At 37.5% G+C, this 10,291-nt stretch overlaps 2 long non-coding RNA genes across 2 annotated transcripts; one reads left to right on the forward strand and one right to left on the reverse strand.

Annotated features, from left to right (window-relative positions):
* Positions 1 to 487: 487 nt before the first annotated feature.
* Positions 488 to 3,667, reverse strand: LOC141351306 (uncharacterized). The gene is made up of 3 exons (XR_012359539.1): positions 3,281 to 3,667; positions 3,076 to 3,172; positions 488 to 992 (listed from the first exon to the last, which is right to left on the reverse strand). It is a non-coding gene; the product is annotated as an uncharacterized lncRNA (long non-coding RNA).
* Positions 1,146 to 5,346, forward strand: LOC129445813 (uncharacterized). The gene is made up of 3 exons (XR_008644834.2): positions 1,146 to 1,593; positions 2,590 to 2,706; positions 4,338 to 5,346. It is a non-coding gene; the product is annotated as an uncharacterized lncRNA (long non-coding RNA).
* Positions 5,347 to 10,291: the final 4,945 nt, after the last annotated feature.

Raw genomic sequence — 10,291 nt, forward strand, 5'->3', positions numbered from 1 at the left:
CTTCCTCACTCACACACTTACCGATAGCTGCCTGCATAATCATGCACATGATCGCGTCTCGTTCAGGCTGAGCTTTGGCGCTTGAAGCGCGAATGATGCAGCACGAGTGTAGACAAGCCAATCATAAAGCGAAGTAAGTTTGAGAGGCGGGACTAAGGAAAGGTAAAGCCAATCATATTAGCGATGTGAATTTTGGAGGCGGGACTCATCTGTTAACCGTTTGTGTGCCACAAATAGCGCTATTTTTCTTTATATAACAGTTTAAATCTCATTTAAATGATTCCTGAATAAATTAATGTTAAATTAAATAAGCAACAAGTAAAAAACACAAGAAGCAGACAGACATCAGTTGTTATATGAATAAAGATCATATTATTATTATTATTTTTTAAAAGCACCCCAGAAAAAAAGGGCACTTTCTCTCCAGGAATAAAAAGGGCAGGTGCTCAAGCCCCCTTTGATGTCTATGTGTGCACGTGCCTGCTTTACATCCAGAACATGATGCACGATGGGATGCACAAAGTGATATTTGGACGCAGCCTCAGTCTGTCAGATCAAAGAGACATACAGAATGCACAGAGCAGTGGGACTCCATGAACAGAGTTGAGAACCACTGGTGTAACTCATTATGCTTACCTGACTCGTGCAGAATTCTGGCCTGGTGTTTGGTCCACCCTTTCTCTGGCTTGTGTCTCCATCATCATTACACTCTTGTCAGTGTAATAGTATCGTCGTCTGCGTACCAGGACTTTGTTTCTCAGCTGTCCCTTCTCCTTCAAGCTACATTTTTGTCAAGCTGCAACAAGTTGGAATACATAATTATTAACGTTTAAGGATTTTGATGTATGAAATATGTAACAAAAGCAAAAAATGTACAGACATTCTATTAAGAAATTACCTTTTTGTTGTTTGTTTACTGACCTTTCAACCATATTGCATTTAAAATTGATCATCATACCTTTGGTCTACTGTTAACAGACTACTGTAGAAAACTTTGAATAAAGTCAAAAAAAAGAGAAAAAATTATAAATGCTTAATGTGTCTCATCTTAAATGCATTGTTGTTGTTTTTTTCATTGAATTTGGATGTTTTGATGATTTAAGGAAAATTTACGTAGCATATATATTGATGTTTTAATTCAGAGTTTGTTAATGACACTTAATCATTAACAAACATTTAAAAAGGTTTATTACAATACTAATTGATAATATTAAATTAATGTAATAATCTTGTTTTGTTACACCCTAAATCACTGAGCGCTACCCCAGTTACAAGCATGGGTGGTTGACTTCATGCAGACATGCGCAGACATCGAAGTACCGCGAGAGTGATTCAAAAGCCCACGAAACAGTGTAATCACGCGGTACTGTGACGTCATACTGGTTAACGCTAAGCCACGTGAAGCCGGACACAAGGGCTGCACTAATCTTTGGGCTGGAGTAGCCTGTGGTTTTTAAGGCTTACGTGTCTCTTCGCGTTAAACGATCGCAGAACGATTTATTTCTCTTTTTCACCTCGATCTTTGGCCTCTTGTGATTTAACAAAACCAACATGTGAAGTTACAACGCTGACGAAGGAGTTTCATCAGTATAGGTAAGTAACCAACTTTATGTCATGCATGTAACGTTAGTGGATCTACAGATTGATTGTCGTATATGATCATTATTTTTTTGGTTTGTTTGTTTGTAACGTTTATCAATGCAAGCCAAAATCGAGCTGCAAATCCTAAAGGCAAGGCACGTTGAACATGTAACGTTAACCGCTTTTCTCAGCGGTGGTGGGGTAAACATTAGCTAAGTTAGCCTAGACCAGCCCCTGTTTAACTTAAAGTTACTTGAGTTATAAAATGTATCAATCTTCCCGCCCGACTTGCTTGGAGTAAGTTAACGTTATGTAAACGACCTGTAATCACAAGAAGCCTTAAAGTTTTATAGCGAAGTGGTTTGATAATTGAGTTAATATTTTATCAGTTGTATTAGCTATAAAGTTATTTATATCTGTGAATTAATTCGTATTTTTATCAGTTTCTAACAACACATACATGACAAAAGGCTGACGTAACGTTAATAACGTTAAGTTACTTACCAACACGAACAAACTGACAGACAAATTAACTTAAAGCCAACAATTACAAAAAAAACATATTATAAATGAACATAAACGTTATGTTTACGAATTATATTATTTACATGCTAATAATGATGTTAAATGCGAAGAAAATGTTGAAGTGTGCCTGAGGAAATAACGGTAAAATGATGAAAATGGCGCTCACATGACGTAGGAATGGCCTCGCGACCACTGTCTATGCTCGTGACCAGCTCGCGCTTGCGCGACAGAAGGGTTAACTTCCTGCTCCAACCTGCAATTTGAATGCAGGGATAATAACAAATAACCAAAGTTTAATAATATTGCTGGGTTTTTTATAATGCTTATGATACGTGTAAATTTACACATATTTATTACGTCACTGACATTGTTTTTTATTGCGTTTATTTCTTTTATATTGATTGAAAATTAAAACCTTATTTAATTTACCTAAAATTTGTTTGTGTTTAACACTGATTTATGTTTTTTTCTGTTTAATATTAGTGTGTCCTGGTAAACGTGTGCTCGGAAACATGCAGATTACAGTATTTACAGAGCCGACCTTGAGGCTATTTTTTTGCATGACATCCACTGATGGATAATCTGTTTACCTAAAAACAGGTAATGTATAAACACTGCAAATATGAATTCACAATTATATAATTTCACAAATATTAAATATTATTTACAATTATTATTAATGATGTACATATTAAATGACATGTTCAGTTGTTATGTTAAGTTATTTGAAGGATATGCATGGTAGATCAATTAGATTATCTTTCTCACTAGCTATAAGCAGCATGCTATATAAATGTTCCACTTAAAGGTTTAGCGGAGGATTTTCTCGAATTTTAGAAAAGAAACGCCGTCTCCGCTTTTTTTTTGCGCAACACTCCAGATTGACAACAAGGAGGACCAATAGTTTTGATGATCCACCCGGAAAACCTAAATTCTCTTCAATACCTTTAATGTTTAATGCTCTTTTACCTTGATTGTTAGGGTGGTGTTCATACAAAGCAACTTATTGCTCATCTGCTTGAGAGAAAGTTACTGCTGGGGCTCTCCTGCTAAGGTTGTCTTAATTCTAAAAAGAAATTAAGTCATTTAGGCTTAGGTCATAGCAAGTTTTGAATGAATGACTTTATAATCTGTTTTAATAATGTTTATTTACAATGTATTTTATTCCACTTACCTGAATCGTGCAGAGGCTTGATGTTTAGTCCACCGGTTGTCTTCTCCAACCTCTGAGTGAAGCCACCACGAGTGGTCGTGTTAACCAATTTTTTATCTTAGTGCACATTGTGTCTACATAGTCTAAACGCTTAATAAACTGATAACGTGTAAGGTCATTTAAATGCATAAAACGGTTTTCTTTTATAGGGTAAAGCCCATAAATGGCAAAAACTGATTGGCGCAGGTAGTTTTTTGCTCTTGACCCAGATTTTAGCGTCTTTTTTGCCGTTTCGTATGTGCGTATGTCTCCACATGTGATAGATAAACTTCACAAATAAAAGTAAATTAAAACGCTTGAAACATGTTAATGTCATAAGCTGATTTTTATAATATCAGCTGTGAAAGTGCAGGCCAAAAATCTTCCTTCACATGTAGATAAGGTAATGAATTATTTGGTCACTGTTTCTGTCACTGGTGCAAAATAACTGCCCTAGAGAACATGAAGAATAGCCAAAACTGTGGTATTGCGCTAGCCCTAAAAATTTGAGAATCTTAATGTTTCTAACACTTGGTACAACCGCTTAGTAGGCATGGGCCGGTATAAGATTCTGGCGGTATGATTACCTTTAGCAAAAATACCACGGTTTTACAGTGTTGCTGTATTGCCATTGCTACACTAAAATTTGTTATTTTTAAATGCCAGGTAAAAATAAAGCCTTTAAATTATATTATATATAATATTTTCAAAATGTATATAACACGTAAACATCAAATCAATCACATGACTTAATGATTTAATGAATTTTGTATAAATACAGTTCATACCTTGGAGACGGTATCACAGACCATTTTAGTGGTTTTGTAACCTTGACTGTTTAAAACCTCGGTATACCTTAAAACCGGTAACCTGCCCATGCCTACCGCATAGTATCTATTATTTAGGTGGTTGACAGGTCTGTTTGCATGTTATTGCATTGGTAATAATTTATTGTTTATAGTCCAATATTGATTGTGAGAATTATTTCAATTTCCTTAAAAATGTTCTAACATCTTTTTCCTTTCTTTTCTTAATGCAGCACTTCAGGAGAAACCTGCCTGTGATCTGCTAAGATGCACAGATTCAACTTTGGCCCATTGTCATCCCAACACCTTATCTGCCATCAGTTTCGTTTAGTGTCGATCTATTGCAAAAGTTCTTATAAACTTTAAATGAGACTTTGTGTTAAGCAGGGGTTTCCAAACTTTTCATTTCACAACATATTAACCCCAGGATACACAGCAGGATTTTTGCAATCCAATAAGACCTTATCACACTGTGTGACAAGAATTGTTTAAACTTTAGCAGTAGACTGTCGATGAAGACACCTATTGCATCTGAGGCTGCGACATCCGTCATCAGCATGCGCTAGTGGTAAACAAATACAGGTATGCAGGTCGTAGAAGCAAACACGTTGTTGATGTGCGTTGATCATGCTGAACTTCTTACACTGTCATAAAACTATCGTAGGTGTCTTTGGTCCCAGGACTGGGAAAAGAGGTCTTTAAACCTCTCACACTGTATGAGATAGGACCACCAATTAAGAGCCACGATCACAGAAATCTCCACGATTGTTTCACGATTGGTAATCTTTCATCTGGGACAGCCAAAAATCGTGCCGTGTATTATGGGCTTTAGACATGTGTAATCTTATAGTATATCAAAACCATTGCTAATAATTAATTGGACAAACCATCACTACAATGCAACACTCGCTATCTTACGGTGCGACCCACAAGTGGGTCTTCACCCACAGCTTAAAAACCCTGAGTATGAGTAAGAGTATGTTGTATTGTAATTAAAGTCACATCTAAGTGTTATGGAGCAGTTTGTCATTATATTCACAGTATTACATGGTTCTTTCAGCAGTTTCTACGTTACAGTGCTCTTAAAGTGTCCTGATCAGCTTTGGGTCTTGTGAAGTAATGTAATGAGAATGTGATCAATAGCTTTGCAGTTTTTTTGGTTAAACATTTTATTCAAATTTGGTAAACAATCTAGTCAATATAATTCATGCTGTGATGCTGGATTAAACCTGGTCAAATTAATGTGTATTGTGTTTTCAATTTTTTATGAGGTTTCTTCATCTATATATAAACATTAAAGTTAAAAGTTTCAACCTTAGATATATAACTGTTGACAAACACACTTACTATGAGTCACACCCAGTAATTATACTAAGCAGGAATTGCAGTAAGCATTAAAGCAGGGTCACCTTAAGATAATCAGCTTGTTGGCAATTGTTTTATTTATTTAAATGTATAACTTTTTTCATTTCAGACTGATACAACAGTCAGAGGGGCAGTGGCTGTTGGCAATGATGTTCCTGTGTGTTTTGTATTTGTTAATATTTTGTAGTCAGAAAGAGTATGAGATCACCTTTTCTTGTGCATGGTGCTTTATCTAAGTGCCTTTTTAACGTTTTGGACTAAACGCAAAATGTCTATATTGCTTTTTTATTATACGTGATATGGGCTTTTATATTTAATTATATTTTTGCTTCAAAATTAATGCCAACCCTTAAAAACCCGTTAACTATATTTTTAAAACAATTAAACAAGACATTTATTTAAAAAATGAAATGAGTTGGAGGTCTTTGCTGATTCGTCTGCGTTTGATCGGATTCAAGACCAAACGGAGATGCATTGCAGGCAGGTATGGATTTAGAATTTTTTAAAGATCTTAAATACGTCTTGTAGAGATATGGAAGACGCATTATTTAAAGACGATCGTCAGCAGATGTAAAGATCTTTACAAGACGTATCTGAGACGTACGTGTGCTATCTGGGACGGCTCTGTGCAGTTAAAGCTGCTCCATCTGAAAACAGCTGATGGCGATTTACTGCTAATCAAGGAACCGGCATTACTGAAGAGATGTGCGTGACAAACACATGCAATTTATCGTGCAGCCCTATTTATTAATAAAGCAAGGGTACAAATGCCCATAACCCCAAAGTTAATTGCTCTTAAAAGTACAGTAGGTTAAAATACTTGCTGTAGTAACCAAATATGAAATAAATGTAACTTACCAATGGCCAAATGAAGTCTATGCCCAAAACACTGGATTCTAGTCAACTGATTAAGCTCCACCGCTTTGACAATGTTGGTGCCGTTGTCTGTTGTTATGGCAACCTGACACTCCTCACAGAGGTCCCACGCAGCAAGTGCCTCTCTCAAGCCCAAGGCTATGGTTTCTCCTGTGTGGTCTTCGGGGAAATACGATGTTTGCAGGCAGCGGCTTTTCAATTCAAACTCCTCGTCGACAAAGTGCACAGTCAAGCTAATATACGGTTCACTTGTCCTGCTTGACCACAGGTGGTTGAAAAGAACGTCACCGAAGCCATTTCCTTTTGAACTTCTTCACGGCGCGAGTTATAATGTTTAGGGATCGCTATTTGAGAGAAATAGTTTCGAGAGGGCAGCTGGTACCTCTTATCCAGTGTGCGGATCATTTTCTGAAATCCCGCTTTACTAACGGTGTGTATGGGCATCATGTCTTTTGCCAAACACTCCGTTATGGAGTCGGCGATTTCTTTATGTCTAGGCGAAGACTTATCGTATGGCATGATGCTCGCAAACACATTCGTAATTGTGTTTTGTTTTGTTCGGGGAACAGCTTGTGCCCTGTTTCCTTCAGTTGTCTCTTTACTAAGTTGGGCTTTCACCATCATACATTCATCATATTTTTCTCTGTGCTGTTTCAGGTGCTGATATAAATTTGTCGTGTTGCCACGTGATGTAGCAACTTTGATTTTACAAATCTTGCACAATACCTCTCTCTGCTCAGTGTCAGTAACCCGAAATCCAAAATATCGCCATATGACAGATGTAGAGTTTTTCTTTGCTACCAGTTCCAGATCACTTTCAATCTCCTCTGCATCCATCTTCGCTCTGTTATCTCCGCGCGGCGCACACACAAGTGACGCTGCACATGCACTGCCTTCTTGTTTGTTTTTCTTTTTTTTAAGCGGCAAGAAAATCGTCAAACTGTTATCAGAAATTTATCAAGTCCACCCATTTATTTATTTATTTTATATAATCGCAACGTTTTGCTGTCATATAATCGCAGAGGCTGACATCGCGATTGCGATTCGATTAATCGTGCAGCACTACTGTGATTTAGCTGTCATTACTTACTTTACAAAATCATTTGGGTTAAAAATAAAGCCAAATATAATGTTTGTTACACAATTTAGACTCAAACTTTAAAAAAATGCAAGAATGCTTTCCTGAAATTGCAGTCACTCTAATGTAGCAACAATAGGGACTATAACACGAACCACAATCAATGTGAGTTTTAACTTTTTATTAAAAAACATAAACAATTCACACATATAGCTCATCCAGAGCTTCATCCGTTTCTTTATAGCCGCTATAATGTCCGTGTGGAGCTGGATATATCTACGTCTGATGTCCTGAACAACGAACACAGGCAGGTAAAACAAGTCGATGTCTTTCCCCCAGTCTTTCGCCTGGCAAAACTCATTCCAAGAAATGACGATAGGATGTAAGTTGATTGTCTAAAAACAGCAAGCACGACATTAGCAATGCAAGCTATTTTCACATACAATAGGCTAACATAGGTGTAAATATAACAACCATAGCTCAGCTGACGGACGTGAAAAAAAAAACTCACTTTATACCCATTTCTCCGTTTCTCCTTGCAGGGTTCAAGAAGAAAATGCCATCGCTGAAATTCGCGACAGCAATATGATTCTCTTTCGGTGTCCATAGGCGCACAGCGAGAGCACCTACACCACCAGACCGGCCCCACCTCGGCTACAGCAGCCGCGGTGGCAGGCAGCCTCTTGTTCCTCGATCATCCGTAACTGTTCCTCGTTGTATTGCGACTCGTACAGGTAACCACGACCATCAGATTCGTGCAACAGGTCATCCTGAGCAACAAAATCCCCTTCTGCCATCCATTTCAAAACCTACACTCTGCCGTCGTGGTTTGTTTACTCTGCTTTCTCCACAAAGCAAGATCCAGGCTAGCTTAGCTTAAAGATGAAAGATGGCTGACTCTCGTTTTGATTCGGGCTTTTCCGAATGGACTCGCAGTCCAACCCCTATGGGCGGGGAGAAAACATGCGGAAGTAGCTCCTAATACTGCCTGTAGTCTTTGCCTCTGGCCAAAATCTCCTCCGATGACGCAAAAATCGTCATTTTGCGTCATCGGAGGACTTTTTTGCACAACCAGAATACAGATATCTCTCCTATCACGGGGACATGAGGTAGGGAAACACGGTCATTCAGAAATACTGCCAGGTTTCTACTGATACAAAGCTGAATGCTAAATTGGTTAAAGGAATAGTCTACTCATTTTCAATATTAAAATATGTTATTACCTTTACTAAAAATTGTTGATACATCCCTCTATCATCTGTGTGTGTGCACGTAAGCGCTGGAGCGCGCTGCGACGCTTCGATAGCATTTAGCTTAGCCCCATTCATTCAATGGTACCATTTAGAGATAAAGTTAGAAGTGACCAAACACATCAACGTTTTTCCTATTTAAGACGAGTAGTTATACGAGCAAGTTTGGTGGTACAAAATAAAACGTAGCGCTTTTCTAAGCGGATTTAAAAGAGAAACTATATTGTATGGCGTAATAGCACTTATGGGAGTACTTCGAATTGGCGCAGTAACACCCTCCCTCTCCCATTATGAGTGAGAAGGGGAGCGGACTTTTCAGGCGGGTCGAAGTACTCCCAAAAGTGGGATGTATCAACAATTCTTAGTTAAGGTAATAACATATTTTAATATTGAAAATGAGTAGACTATTCCTTTAAGTATTCCTTTAACTAGTGTATTCCTCAACAAAGATAATAGCGGCAAAAACAGATCTACCTAATTTACGCTTGTAAAGCAACGAAGCAGTCGCACTGACGCGTGCAGGCATGTATCCATGTCCACGCGCGTATTTGCCTTCTCTCCCCGCGCGCAACTGCATCCAAAAGAGGACGCCGCGCGAATGAGTAATTATGAAAACATGACGAGAAGTAAGTTTCTAAATAATACTGATAATCTTATTTTGACTCAATCATTATTGGCTTCTGTAGATGGACATCAGAAATGTTTTGTGCAAAGCAGGGAAAGGGAAGCAGAAAGGAGAGATGATGAGTTTAAGGGCAGTAAGACATTACATCCTCACCCTGTCAGGTCTCAAACATTAGAGGAAAAATCTCAGGAAAACCTTTTGTCAAGTCTATAGGATTGCATTGTTGCTGAGAAAATCAACAGATGTATGTGTTATACTGTTCTGTATTTTCAGATATGAAATTAATATTTAGTTGTTAATATTTAATAACTCTAGGACACTAACTTACATAAGTTACCAGTAATTATTTAGTATAGCAGTCATAAAAAGTCTGGTTTCTTGAAATATTATTGTTAACATAAGTTATTAATCATTCCTATCATTGTATAATGTAGAAAATGTTTCTCTGCCTTCATTATTACCAAACATTTTATGCCATTAATGCCTCCAAACATGTTAATAAGGTTAGGTATGATGAAGATTATACTTAAATATTTTTAAATACATATTTATCTTTCGTAGTACCTGTTGCACTGTAGAATAGTGGGTTAAGTTAAGGACATTGTATAGAAGTGTTGCACACTTCTTGCACACAGCAGGCTTTCAAAAAAAGTCAGCAAAAAATGGGGGGCCTGTGCCCCAGTAGAGCTTTACGTCTATCGACAGAGAAATGAAGAAAGCTTATGTTTCATCACAAAAATGTTGTCATGTTTTGTCAGGATTGTTGCATGCACGCGAAAGAAAAAACAAATCATTGTTGTATTCAGTGGCAAACATAATTTCTCTTATTTTTACTGGAAAAAATTTGGCTAGTGGAAATGCTGATTGGTTGGTAACTTTAGAAAGTGGTCAAAAAAGTTAATTTAGAACCCTGATCGCGTCTACTAGTGGTGTGGAGGAAGCAGTTGTTATTTTAGCGCGAAAACAAAATTTGAAAGGAAAAATAATGGAATC

This window comes from Misgurnus anguillicaudatus, chromosome 1 (assembly GCF_027580225.2).
Source record: "Misgurnus anguillicaudatus chromosome 1, ASM2758022v2, whole genome shotgun sequence".
Classification (NCBI taxonomy): Eukaryota; Metazoa; Chordata; class Actinopteri; order Cypriniformes; family Cobitidae; genus Misgurnus; species Misgurnus anguillicaudatus.